Here is a 14,444-nt window from a genome sequence, read left to right on the forward strand (position 1 = left end):
TGGATAGAAAATTTTGGGATATAAGTTCTTTTTAATGGAGGTTGAATGTAATAATACGACTTTTAAGAGTACATATTTATGTTTATTCATTAAGTGAATTGAATTTGAGTTCGTTTGTTTTCATTTGTTTGACGCTTTTTCAGTTGAGTAGGGTGGCGAACTTCGGGATGAAATTCTTTTTAAGGAGGTAAGATTGTAATACTCCGTAATTTAAAGTTAAAGTCAAGGTCAACTTGGTCAACGTATTATGTTTTTAGAATAAAATGTGAATAACTTAAATGGGTAAATATATTAATTTTATTAGCGATGGCTTAAAAAGAAAAAAAATGATATGGTGAGATAGTCCGCGGGTCCCAGGAGAAAGAAAAGGGAAGGGAGGTCTATATGGTGTAGTCTTTATCTACCTACCTTGATATTTTATTATTATATATTATTTCCTCACTCTAGATGTTTCCATTACCTCCTATAAATACTCCATTCACACATCACTTCATCACTTTTATTCACATCAAAAACTCAACTTATAAACTAGAAAGAAAAGGGAGACATTGTGAGATAAGTTTAAGACGACGGTCTTCATCTTGCCTTAAATCTAAGATTTGAGCCGAATTTGTCGAGGAACCCTTTTAATTGATTACTCATCTTGTTGCTTGAAGAATTCGCTAAACGGTACGTTAACTACTCAATCTTATTAGTTTGCTTAATTGTTGACTGACTAATTGTAAGATGGATTATAATCTTGTTGTTGTTGTTATAAGATGAATTGGAAGAATGAATAATTTATTTAATTATTGTCTTATAATTGGATGAGTTGCCTTACAAGTATCTTATTGTTGTATGATACCGGTCGTCGCAGTATCAAAAATAAACCTAAGTTACAACTAACAGAAGTCAGCGGCAAGTAGGGTCGATCTCCACAGGGAGGCAAAAATGAGATTTATCTGTCTAGTTTTAGTCTATGAGTACGGGTCACAATGTGGGGGTTTGAATATGATTTCTGACTAAAGAGAATAAGGAAGAGGGGAATAAAAAGAAGGGAGAAAACAGATAAAGAGGAACAGCTAAGACAGACTGTTCACCATAATCATCCGGTCAAGTAATCTAGGTCTCAGGTCAATGCAAATACGGTCTAAGGGGTAACGAATGTCACCTTTCGGTCCTTAATTCACCCTAAAGTGTAAAAACGACTTAACTTTCGCCCTCACCGCAATACCCTATTGTTCGCTACTAGTCTTGCCTCTTCCAACCTTTCGGTCCAGGTCGAGGATCACTAAGAATTATAGGTCTAATTGCGTCGACTCAATCAGACGGATACAATTAACTGCAACATTTAACCAACAAAGACAATACCAAAGATTAACCCAATAAATCGATTACTCTCCCTTCATAATTATGGATCCCCTATAGTCTTAACATGAGAAAATTAGCTATTCACTACCATCGAATTAACAACAACAACAAATAAATAAATAATTGAAACTGAACATAATGATAAACTGATAAGGATTGAATAAAAGCAATTATGATAATAAATAAGGGAAGAAGGAATTCAAGCAATAAAGATAATTAAAAGATTAAAGAAGAATAAATAATACCAATACAATAATTGATCCGAAAAATAGAGAATTGAAGAACAAGCAGTCGTCCGTTCCCTCTACTGACTCCAGGGAATGAATTATATATCTATTAGGTCTAAAACTATCTTATTTATACTAAGTAGTATTATTATTATTAACTAGATATAAGATAAACATAAGAATAAATCTAATCATACTCGACAATAACCTTCTCGCTGTAGCTAGTACTCGATCGAGTGATTTATCTACTCGATCGAGTACTTTTCCTGCTTTGCGCACTAAACTTCAAACGGCTGCCATTTCTTCGTTACTTGGGCAAATAGGGCGATTCTGGTGGCGTTGGAAAGCTAAGAGGACAAACTTTCATCTCCAATTCGAATCACCTGAATATCTATTGTAGAACTCGAGATATGGCTCTCCAAAGTAGGCACTAGCAATTTGAAGTTCTTCCTTTGCTCGCCTAGCTATCTTTCTTCTTTGCGCATCCCAAACTAGCTACATTCCCGCTCCAAATTCACTCTTCCTCCGAATGCATGCTAAATGGATGGTAAAAGGCTTGATTTCACTACTTTCTGGTTCATTCCTGCAAATAAGATAAAATAACCCAAAGTAGCATATTCGGGGCATTTCGTAGCATAAAACTACGATAAAAGCATGGAAATACGTGCATAAAATAGGCTAAAAAGACTATATAAAATGCACGTATCAAATCTCCCCAAACCAAACCTTTACTCGTCCTCGAGTAAACTCAAAACTAAACTAATGGAACGGAAATGATAACTCAGAGCTAGCTTAACTTATCTACTTGAACCACTTTAATGCAACAGAAATCAACAGTTAAAGCTAGGCAGTCAATACGCAAACGAATTATAGGCTGTTCAGAAATAAAGCTGACCTATCGACCTTGCAAGACCAACAAAACCGGACTCTCACGTGGTCACTCTTCTCTCATGAAGCAAAGGGCAAATGTTATATATAAAAGAGAGAAGAAAAGACAGTCACTCGCCTAACTGCGACCTACATAGCATGTATGCAACAAAAATGAAAAACAATTCAAGTACTAATGCACACACTCCAACCAATAATGTCCGTCATAGCCGAGGGTTTGCAAGTAATATGGGAATAGTGAGGTTCAGGTGAGAAAAGGCTAAACAAGTTATGGAAATGTGGAAGTAAAAGCGTCAAGCTAGTTCCTAACAGGACCATGATAAACCATCCGGATCTCAACTGTCTGAAAGACGAAACACAGGTGCCCTTCACTTGGCACAAAACTCACTAGACTGGAAGCACAATCTCCTCAAAAAATATAGAATAAGAGTGGAGGAGCTAGACGGTCACAAAGTTCCCTTTTTTAAACACCGTCTGAACAACTAACTAAAACAACCAACCCTCTTGTCGATTGTACGTCTTCAAACATCTTCTCAACTCTGACAAGAGGGTCCAACTTTTTTCACAATTTATCTCTTTTTCTTTTTTCGTGAATCTCATTTTTTTTCATTTTCTTTTCCTTCTTTTTTTTTTCTTCTTCTTTCACGTTTCTCTTTTTTTTTTCTTTTTTTTTTTCAATACTTTTTTTCTTTTCTTCCTCCTTCCTTAATTCAAACACCAACTCCAAACGGGAATTACGGACCAAACTGCAACGGAAAACATACCACAAAAGGACAGACTAACTAGCTTGACTAGGCAGGCTTAGTTTGGAATGTGGCTAATGGGTCAAAAGGCAAGTTTTGGTCAATGTGGAGCTAAATGGGTGAAGGATGTAAAGAAAGGGGAGTTGCAAGACCCTCCCTGCATGTGACACCAACCGCAGACCCGAATATGTGCATTTGACGAGAAATTGAATGTCATAAATGTGCAAATGAGACGAACATGCTATGCAAGGAGTACTACTCTCAAAATTCCTAATGAACTGGTCATGAATGGCACCAGTTATGGCTCTAAAACTCAGAATTTTTTTTAGTAGTTTGCCAATTTATCAGGTCAAGTCTAATCAGTCAGCTATTATTTGAACAGAAATTCGTAGACTATGCGTATGACAAAGCTAAAAACCATCAATAAAGTGCAAGGCTCAAGTGAATTGACAAGTTAAGTGCAATTTCATCACGGGAATCTATCGTTCCGACTCAACCTAAATGCAAAAATAAACGTGAAAATTCTTGAATTTTTAACATTTTATAATTTCTTGGATTTTTGATTTTTTTGAAAATAAACAACAAATGCAAACTGAAAAATTAAACGTGAATGCAAAACAAATGCAGATGCAGACTCAAAAGGATGCAATACCCTCCCCAAACCAAAACGGACAACGCCCTCGTTGTCCTCCAGCATACACCAGCAGAAAAATGGGGGATGGGAGTATACAACCAATAAAAGAAAAATAAAGGAGACGAAATAAAAAAGAGTAAGAGGACATACAAAATACGAACTTCCCCAAACCACCTTAAAACCGGGGAAGTGAGTAGACCCGAAAGCTACTCGTCGTCGGCACCGCCGTCTCTCGTGTACTCCGACTCAACAAAACGGTCTCCCCAAACCAAAGCAACAAACAAGGGGGAGACTCAATCGTCATCTCCGGCTGATCCTCGGACCGGGTACGAACGGAGGGTCACTCTCCTCCTCTCGGCGACTTTCGCCGCCGCTTTCGCTCGCCAGAACCGCACCACCTCTCGTGCTACCGCTGTCTCCTCCGGCTCCGACTCTGAGTCAGAAGGTAGTGGAGGGTACCCGTCCGCTGGGTATCGGTAGAAGGAAGGATGCGGCCACCCCTCTGGAAACGGTCGCCGGGCTCGGATGTGGAACTCGTAGATCGGGAATGCAGCCAAAGCCATATCCCGTCTCATCTCAGTAATGTACCTGCACATATCCGAAAGCGCGGCATCACGACGCCCTTGGTCCATGACCGCGGGCGCCTCTAAAGCAGGAGGGCAAACAAAATTGGCCGGAAAAACCGAACCAGAAGGAGGGTCAAGTGGAGGTGGAGTATGAGTCTGTGTGGGTGTAGGCTGAGGCGTGGGTGTCGGTCCAGCCTGGGCCTGAGTCTGAGCCTGGGAGCTAGAAGATGCTCCGGCCTCCCGCTTCCTCTTCTTAGAAGAAGGAGGAGGGGTGAATGTAAGGTGGTAGGAAGGTGGAGGTGGCCTCGCTCCCTCAGCAGCAGATGAGAGCGGTAAAAGTGGGGGAAGGGTAGAGCACGGCAAGGTAACAGACGTGGAACCACAGATCTTCCACGTCCTCGCACTCCCCTTCGCCTTTGGGAACCAGGCGAATTCAGCCATGGCATCCAGGTCAAGGTAAGCCATCTCATCAGGTGCACTGAGGCCGGGCTCAGTGGGGTAAAGGTGGCGGGCAATCCTAGTCACCAGCCCGCCGCAGACAACTGCGGTCTTGACCCGAGTCCCAATTCCGTTCCAATGCTGAGCTACCAGATAGGCAATGTTTAGAACAAACGAGGTACCGTAGTCAATGTTGAGGTACCCCGCGAGAATCGCTAGCTCAGTGTTGGTCACGTTATTGGGCTCAGGGCGCCCAAAAATGGTCTCTCCTAACAGACGCAAGTAGTAACGGGGCGCAGGTAAGTGAACATGAGCTCCCTTCCGTGCTGGAAGGGGGTGTGAGTAAGCGCAGCCCAAAGTGGCCTGAAGGAGGTCTCGAGGTGGGGCGGTGGGACTATCACTAACTAGTCCCAAAACCTGCCCAAACCTGGCCAAGGTCCAGTGGTGCGACTCGTTGCGGAGTCGAAAGTGGATGCAGGAACTGGAGTGGTCAGCCTGGTAGGAGTCGGTGTCAAAAGAGTAGGAGCTAAAAAACTCGTAAGTAGAGGTACGAATGGTAGCCTCCTGCATGGTAATCAAACCCGACATACCCGTCCCGTTCAACAAACTACAGACCTCCTCATAAATGCCTAAGGTCTCTAAGTCAGCTCGCGCAAGGAAACGGGTGGGGGAGAGAGGGCAACGAAGTAAAGTGACTAACCGTTTCCGGTGAGCCTCTGAGGTGAAACGTACCGTGGGCATATTTGGTAGAGGTGTGAGTGCGCTCTCCCCCGCAGCAACAGCCTCAGAAGGGCTGGGAGTGACGGCTAACTAGCTAGCCTGCGGGTGTGGCCTCGGTGGCACCATACCAGGCTGTGGGAAACGGGGGATGAATCCGCAGTCCAGCAAAGAGAAAGGCCTGGTAGGAGTGGTGGTAACGGCAGGAGCTATAGTGGTTACCAGGGCAGTAGTGGTGACAGCAGGGACCACTAACTCGCTCGAAGAAGGGCTGGAAGATGAACTAGCAGCGGGCAAAGAACTGGCGTCCATCCTGCAAAGTGGCAAAAGGCATGAATAAGGGACGATGCTGCTAACCGTGGTTAAAACAACCCGCTAACCAACATGTGACAACAAATATGAGGCCCTATCAGTCAAGAAATCCGACTTCCAGCATACAAAATCCAACAATCCTCACTAAGTTCGAAAGGTAGCATATGAGTGGTGGTAAAATGGCAAAGTAGTGACTGCTAGAGGAGACAAACACAGCATGAAAACCACATAGGGGAACACATAAGACTCCTAGCAGTCGAGGGTAACCACTCACAGCGCGAGATTCCCAAAAATTCACATCAAGTAAAGGCGATAGGGGACGGTAACGGCAATTAACAACAGTATTAAGTAAGCATGGACTGAAGTTAAGCAGGCAAGACAACAGGAAACCGTCTGACAGTCGACACATTTCGACTCACAGGAACCCTAATCGCGGAAATCGCGCAAAATCGAATTTAACATGTAGAAGCAGTGAGGAATTGCGAAAACATCATCAACAAGCTAATCAAGGGCAAATAAACACAATTTAATCGAATAAATTCGACTAGGCAAGGAATTTTCGAACCCTAATTCAATCACCTCAAGAATTTCTAATTAATTAAAGATAAAATGCAAAGAGTGTGAAAGAGACACTTACTTGATGATGAGGATTCTATACAAGCAATTAAACTTCAAATAACAAGCAACAAAGGCGGATTTTTAATTGAAAAACCGCGAAACCCTAATTCCCTTTGAAAACCGTGAAAATGAACACAAAATAGGGGGAAAACAAGGGGCTATTGAAGAATTAAGTGCTAGTGATAGAATGTTGGTGGTGGATTTGATGATTTTGGGCAAAAATGGGGATTTGGGGGAAAAAGGAAATCGCAATAAGGGGGAGGTTAGACGGGATTAGGGATGAAATGAAATAAAATTAGGGAAATAAAGAGTTTTAGGAAAGTAAACTCCCGTCGTCCCTGTTCATTTCACTCGATCGAGTGGTTTTAATCACTCGATCGAGGACTTTTGCTGTCCCTTTTCCTCGATCGAGTAACAGTACTCTCGATCGATCAATTCCTCTGTGGCCTTCCTCGATCGAGTAATCAGCAAGCTCGATCGAACCAATCGCCATTCGATCGAGTACAAAAAGTACTCGATCGAGGACTCCTTCTCGTTGACTCTTGGATTTCCGTCTTTATTTCCTCGAAATGCGTGACATTTCCCCAAACCTGCATAAAACACGTCCAAACACATCCCAAAATACCAAATATGCAGAAACACAGTTTATAGTCTTAGTCTACGCTAAAAAATGTCTAAACTAATTGTCCTAATTAAAAACGTAATAAAAGAAATTCAAAAGTAATTCAAACGAATATCTATTACAATTTGTTACACGGGGCATTTCCCCGTTTAATTCCCATTAGCATCGTAGCCCCTTCGTGGGCTTCGATGGAGGACGTCACTTCAAAGAATACCGACCGTCCTCTTTGATTTCCATGAGCTTGAATTCCTGTTTGCAAGAGGAGGAGGAACATAGTTCCAATCTATGTAGGTTCGAACTGCCTTCGTTCTCGCCCCTCTGTCATCCTCTTTGGCATCCTTGGCTCCAGTTTGATTGATAATGGTTGTACCACGTCCTTTGACAACTCCTTTCTTGCCTTCATCTGTACCTGCAGTAAGGAAAACAGACGATTTTTTCTCCTTTTTGCTCTCAGTATGAGGCGGAGGGTTAGCAATAACAGCAATATTCTCCAAATTTTCATCTGGAGTGTCAATAATAGGGTCAACAGAAGAAAGGGCATTGCAAGGTTGAGCTTGCATGGGAGCCCTCCGGAACTTGGACTGTTGGAAAGTCAGCTCCTCGTCCCCTAACTGGAAGGTCAAAGTCTTCCCCCCGACGTCTATCACTGCACGGGTAGTGGACAAAAATGGTCTCCCTAAAATGATAGGGGTGTGCACATCTTCGGGGATATCCAAGACGACAAAATCGACGGGAATAAAGAACTTCCCGATCCGAACAGGTACGTCTTCCGCCACACCTAGTGGCCGTGATAAACTACGGTCGGCCATCTGGACAGTCATGTTGGTGCAACTCAGTTTTGTCACACCAAGTCTCTTAGCTAGAGACAAAGGTAAAACACTTACGCTAGCGCCTAAATCGCATAGCGCATTATCAATCAATTGCATACCTATATGACAAGGGATCGAAAAACTACCCGGGTCTGATTGCTTAGGAGGTAGCTTATTTTGAAATAGGGCTGACCCCACCTCAGTCAAAGCTACAGTCTCATTATCATTAATGGTCCTCTTACGTGCTAAAATCTCTTTCATAAATTTTAAATAAGAGGGTACCTTGGTCAGCAATTCAGTGAACGGCACGGAAACTTCCAAACTCTTCAACAGCTCAACAAATTTGCCAAACTGTTGATTAATCTTGGTATTCTGCAGCCGCCTCGGGAAGGGAACCGTAATTGGAATCTCAAGTCCCTTGTTTCTCGCCTCCAAAGTGTCTTCCGGAGCAAGTTCGGTGTCCTTTGGACGCTTCTTACCTCTCGAACGAGGCCTTTCTGGTGATTCCTCGCTTAAACGAGCACTAGCAGGCTCTCGAATAAGCTCCCCGTCATCAATATCACTCGATCGAGCAATGTGTTCACTCGATCGAGCAGTTCCTTTATCAGCTTCAGTCGATCGAGCAACATTCCCACTCGATCGACCATCTTCAGCTTCCAGTTCACTCGATCGAGCGGAGACTCCACTCGATCGACCAGATTCTTCACCATTCCCACTCGATCGAACACCTGATTTCAGTCGATCGAGTAACTACTTCGTCGTGAGCCCCTTTTTCTTAACAGAGCAATCGCGTTCATCATCGATTCTGACTATTTCGTGTCCGATTTCTTCATTTCTGGTCCCTCATAAGAAAGACCGCTTCTCAACTCTATCAAATGTACCGTCTCGTTCGGGTTCTTCTCATTTTGAGTCGGTAAATGACCCGGCTTCCTCGAGGATTGATTCGCGGCGAGTTGGGCAACTTGAGTCTCAAGTGCCTTTATGGACGCGTCTCGCTGTTGATCACTTGTGCTTCTTTGTTGATCGCTCGCATGAAGCTGCTTTGTAATGGCTTGCATCATAAACTTTAACTCGCCCAGTTCACTCACCCCACTTGAAGATGAACCGTGGTTAGGAGGGTTAAAAGACGGAGGCTTCTGATAGCCTTGTTGCTTCTGATGTGGAGGGATATATGGTTGTTGCGACTGATTTGGAGGGGCGGTGGGATTGAGTACGTTGTTCTGATTACTCCACCTCAAATTGGGGTGGATATTCGGCTCGTAATGAGTGTTGTTTTGCCTGTAGTGTTGAAAGGCAGCACATTGCTCATAAGGACTAGGACAGAAATCAGAGACATGTCCGTCTACCCCGCACCTCGTACAGACGAAAGGACCGTCTGTCATAGCATTAACCTGGTACATCCCTGGCTTGAGAGCTCCCCCTAGTTCATACTTGTCGAACCTCGCGGTAAGGGCTTCTAATGCGGCCCATTTGAAGAGGATTCAGCACTCTCCTTTGGTTTCCTCTTGAATTCCCGTATTCAGCCCTATGAGTGGCTAAATCATCTATGATTTTCCATCCCTTAAATCGGCCCCAAGTTGTCAGAAAATCGACCGTTGGCTGCCGCATCTAGTATAGCCCTCTGATCATCATATAAACCATTGTAAAAATGGTTGCACAGACTCCATTTTTCGAAACCGTGGTGCGGTATGGTTCGCACTAGTTTCTTAAATCGAAGCCATGCCTCGTGGAAGTTCTCGTCGGGCCCTTGTTTAAAACTGGTTATCTGAGCTCTGATGGCTATGGTTCTCGAAGCAGAGAAGTACTTTTTATAGAACGCCAATGCTAGCGAATTCCAATCCGTTATGGCGTGAGCAGCTCGGTCCAAATCCCTGTACCACTCCCTTGCAGCATCGCGGAGTGAGAAGATGAACATGGTTTCTTTTATCTGATCCGCTGTCACGCCAGCGGGAGGAGGTATGGAGCAGCAGTAGTCAATGAAGGTCTCCATATGCTGAGCTGCATCTTCCTTCGCAGCTCCCCCGAACTGATTTTTCTCGACCATGCTAATGTAAGAAGGCTTCGGTTCGAACTTCCTAGCATCTCCTGGTAATTCGAACCCTTTATAAAGATTGTCAGCTGTGGGCTCGGAGTGACTAGCGATGGTTGCTTCCTCAGCCATTTCGGGAAATTCTGGGAAAGTGATAGACTCAAGTGATGAATTGGAAACTGGAGAAGACGGTGGATTGTCTTCGAAAAGCTCGTTCTCGTAAAAATTACCACGAGAACTAGGCTCTTCCTCTGCCTGTTGCTCTTGGAACAGTCTCCTTTTTACGTGCAGAGATCTCTCAATCTCGGGATCAAAAGGTAGTAGTGGACCACCTTGCGACCTGCGCATAAGACGAAACTACAGACAAGATATGAGAATAGTCTAAGGAACGATGTTCCTTAAACTAAAAGAAGAATTAAAAATAAACAACTAGTAATTTAAAAAATAGCCTCCCCGGCAACGGCGCCAAAATTTGATACCGGTCGTCGCAGTATCAAAAATAAACCTAAGTTACAACTAACAGAAGTCAGCGGCAAGTAGGGTCGATCTCCACAGGGAGGCAAAAATGAGATTTATCTGTCTAATTTTAGTCTATGAGTACGGGTCACAATGTGGGGGTTTGAATATGATTTCTGACTAAAGAGAATAAGGAAGAGGGGAATAAAAAGAAGGGAGAAAACAGATAAAGAGGAACAGCTAAGACAGACGGTTCACCATAATCATCCGGTCAAGTAATCTAGGTCTCAGGTCAATGCAAATACGGTCTAAGGGGTAACGAATGTCACCTTTCGGTCCTTAATTCACCCTAAAGTGTAAACAGCTTAACTTTCGCCCTCACTGCAATACCCTATTGTTCGCTACTAGTCTTGCCTCCTCCAACCTTTCGGTCCAGGTCGAGGATCACTAAGAATTATAGGTCTAATTGCGTCGACTCAATCAGACGGATACAATTAACTGCAGCATTTAACCAACAAAGACAATACCAGCATTAACCCAATAAATCGATTACTCTCCCTTCATAATTATGGATCCCCTATAGTCTTAACATGAGAAAATTAGCTATTCACTACCATCGAATTAACAACAACAACAAATAAATAAATAATTGAAACTGAACATAATGATAAACTGATAAGGATTGAATAAAAGCAATTATGATAATAAATAAGGGAAGAAGGAATTCAAGCAATAAAGATGATTAAAAGATTAAAGAAGAATAAATAATACCAATACAATAATTGATCCGAAAAATAGAGAATTGAAGAACAAGCAGTCGTCCGTTCCCTCTACTGACTCCAGGGAATGAATTATATATCTATTAGGTCTAAAACTATCTTATTTATACTAAGTAGTATTATTATTATTAACTAGATATAAGATAAACATAAGAATAAATCTAATCATACTCGACAATAACCTTCTCGCTGTAGCTAGTACTCGATCGAGTGATTTATCTACTCGATCGAGTACTTTTCCTGCTTTGCGCACTAAACTTCAAACGGCTGCCATTGCTTCGTTACTTGGGCAAATAGGGCGATTCTGGTGGCGTTGGAAATCTAAGAGGACAAACTTTCATCTCCAATTGGAATCACCTGAATATCTGTTGTATAACTCGAGATATGGCTCTCCAAAGTAGGCACTAGCAATTTGAAGTTCTTCCTTTGCTCGCCTAGCTATCTTTCTTCTTTGCGCATCCCAAACTAGCTACATTCCCGCTCCAAATTCACTCTTCCTCCGAATGCATGCTAAATGGATGGTAAAAGGCTTGATTTCACTACTTTCTGGTTCATTCCTGCAAATAAGACAAAATAACCCAAAGTAGCATATTCGGGGCATTTCGTAGCATAAAACTACGATAAAAGCATGGAAATACGTGCATAAAATAGGCTAAAAAGACTATATAAAATGCACGTATCATTGTATCAAAAGGAAAGGTTTGATACATGCAGCAGCCATCGGCTCTCTCTCTAAAAGTTCCTCTCTCTAAAAAAAACAAAACCCTAACTTTTTGAGCTGCCGCCTCCCCTAGCCACGCACTTCCTCCTCAATTTCTCCCTTCCCTTCGCCGGAGTTAGGCTATTCTCTTGGCCTAACTCCGGCGATCGCCCTAGCCTCTCCTTTTATGTCGGCCGGTATGTTCCGATCGGTCTCATCTTCGTCTTCGTCGGCCGTTGAGTGTCGGTGGTTTTTCGGCGGTGACGGTCTTCCTCCCTGATGATCTGTTCAAGGCTGACCTTTTTGTTCCCCTGTCCTGTCGTTGAAGCTCTGTGTGCGACCCATTTCCCCCTCCTATGGTTGTTTCCGGTAGGTCGGTCTCGTCCCTCCGTCCTTTGTCCTGTCACCGTCGTTCCCTTTTCCCAGAGGTGATCCCCCCATTCCCCCCACCTCTGGGTTGGCTTGATTGTTTCTTGCCTGTCTGAGTCGTTGAGCATAGCTCATTCGTCTGCTCCGTTCTCTTTGTGGTTGAGTTTGGGTCAGATATGGTGATCCCCCCATTCCCCCCACCTATCGATCCCTTGTCTTCTACCTCTGGTGGCTGTGTTTTTTCTGTTTTGCTATTGTTGTTTGTGTGGTGGTGGTCCTGGGAGCTGTCGGTTGGTGAAACGAGCATCGTTTATGTTTTGTGTCCGGCGTTTCTGGGAGGTTTGTGTGGTTTCTTTTGGCTTGGGTTGTTGTCTGCAGGCCAACGGTCCTGGGGGGGAGCTTTTGTGTCGGCCGCTTTTGGCATTTCTGAAGAAGTAGATCTTTGCTGTGCCGTTTGTGCCTTTTGTGGTTTTAATGGTGTGGCCGTCTTTTTTCTTTTGTCGGAGATTGATCGTGGATGCCTGGTTCCATTGTGTTGGTTTTGAGGCGGGTTGGGTTGGGTGAAGTCGGGTTCTTTGGAAGTGTCGTTGGTTGGATCGGATGTGGTGGTTTCCGCTTCCATCTGATGTTTCACCTTTCCTGCTGTTATTTCCTGTTTTTTTCAATAATAAATTCCCTTTGTTTACGGGTGCCCTGTCCCGTAATCTTCATTGGGGTTTTTAGTAGTAAGATGAGGATCGGGTTTGACAGAAGACGTCGACTTGTGGACTCTACTGACTGGATTTGGGTTATTAAACTTCCATTGTCCTCCTTCCTTTGTATAGTGGCTTCCTTGGTGTGTTGGTCGCTAGGCCAAAGGGTTCGATTTCGAAGGTGTAGGAGTTTTATCTCCGCCGATGGCAGACTTCGTCGTCTCGTTCATCACTCTGTCTTTCTTCGTTCTTTTCGCAAGAGCGGAAGTACACCTTGTCATGGTCCCTCTAAGGCTTGCTTGCGTCGATGGATTCTGGAAGTCAAGTGTGCTTGGGATGCTGGATCGGTTGTTCATGGCCATTCCTCCGCCCCTTTCCATCCTATCATTGCGGATCTAGTTTATTTTTATGATGTAGCTTTAATTTTGAATATTGTGTATGTATGTTTTAGGCATGGCTTAGTAGTGTTAGATTTAGTAGTTGATGGTCTGGTGCTACCTAGTCGAGTAGCTTATGTTGTTTGTCGAACATTGTAAGTTATTCACCTCCGTTGTCAAAAAAAAAAAAAAAAAAAATCTTATTGTTGTATCTTTACTGCTGGGATTGGTTTTATTTCTGTTTTGTTGGCATCGTTGGAGGAGGAGCTCTACTTGTTAATGTGATATATTGGTTGGCCAGACACGAGGATGTGGAAGAGCCGTGGACCTAAGCGGTTTTGGTCGGCCAGGCACGGGGATGTGGAAGAGCCGTGGACTTGAGCGGTTTGGGTAGGGCAAGCACGGTGGTGTTCGGAGGAGACAATGATCCTGAGCGATGTGTGAGACACTTGTGATAGCCGTGGGTGAGGACCATGGAGGACATACGGTTGTGATTATTACTTGTTGTATTTTCTGTTGCAGGTGTCGTTAAATACGCCTTAATTATTGTTTAGTTATCCTACTCAGCCTTTTGGTTGACGTGTTTATGTTTCTGTTGACAAAAATAAAATTGTCGCCTCCTTTAAATGGGGTGGCCTATTATGAACCACTTAATATTTCTGGTTAATATGGGAGCAGATTGAATAACAGGTTGGATTTTAAGATGCTTGGCTGGATGCTTTTGGGATAGGACGCGAAGATGGCTATTACATGGAGTCTAGATTGTCACCTAGTTTACTCTGAGACTATATTTATTTTTCGCTGCTTTTATTTAATTTATTCAAACAGTTGGTTAGACAAATTGTAATAAAACCAGTCGGAGGCAGTTTAAATATTTATTTTAATGTACCTTTCTATTGTTTGTCTTTTATACTTATTACCTGAGGCAACTGAGATGCTAACACTTCTATTTACTTGAGAATGTATTACTAAAGGTTCTTGAATAAATGGGTTGTTACAATAAAGGTGGAATAGATGAAGTATAACAATATAAGAGTTATATTATATTTATAAAATATTCATTTGTGAGTACGATCTGGAGGTTAGCACCATGGTTGGCAAAGCCGCTCCGAATTGTC

At 43.2% G+C, this 14,444-nt stretch overlaps 1 long non-coding RNA gene across 1 annotated transcript; it reads left to right on the forward strand.

Moving 5' to 3' along the window:
* The first annotated feature begins 468 nt into the window (after positions 1–468).
* On the forward strand, positions 469–14,220 carry LOC141598431 (uncharacterized). The gene is made up of 2 exons (XR_012523505.1): positions 469–669; positions 13,628–14,220. It is a non-coding gene; the product is annotated as an uncharacterized LOC141598431 (long non-coding RNA).
* Positions 14,221–14,444: the final 224 nt, after the last annotated feature.

This window comes from Silene latifolia, chromosome 9 (assembly GCF_048544455.1).
Source record: "Silene latifolia isolate original U9 population chromosome 9, ASM4854445v1, whole genome shotgun sequence".
In the NCBI taxonomy this organism is placed as follows: Eukaryota; Viridiplantae; Streptophyta; class Magnoliopsida; order Caryophyllales; family Caryophyllaceae; genus Silene; species Silene latifolia.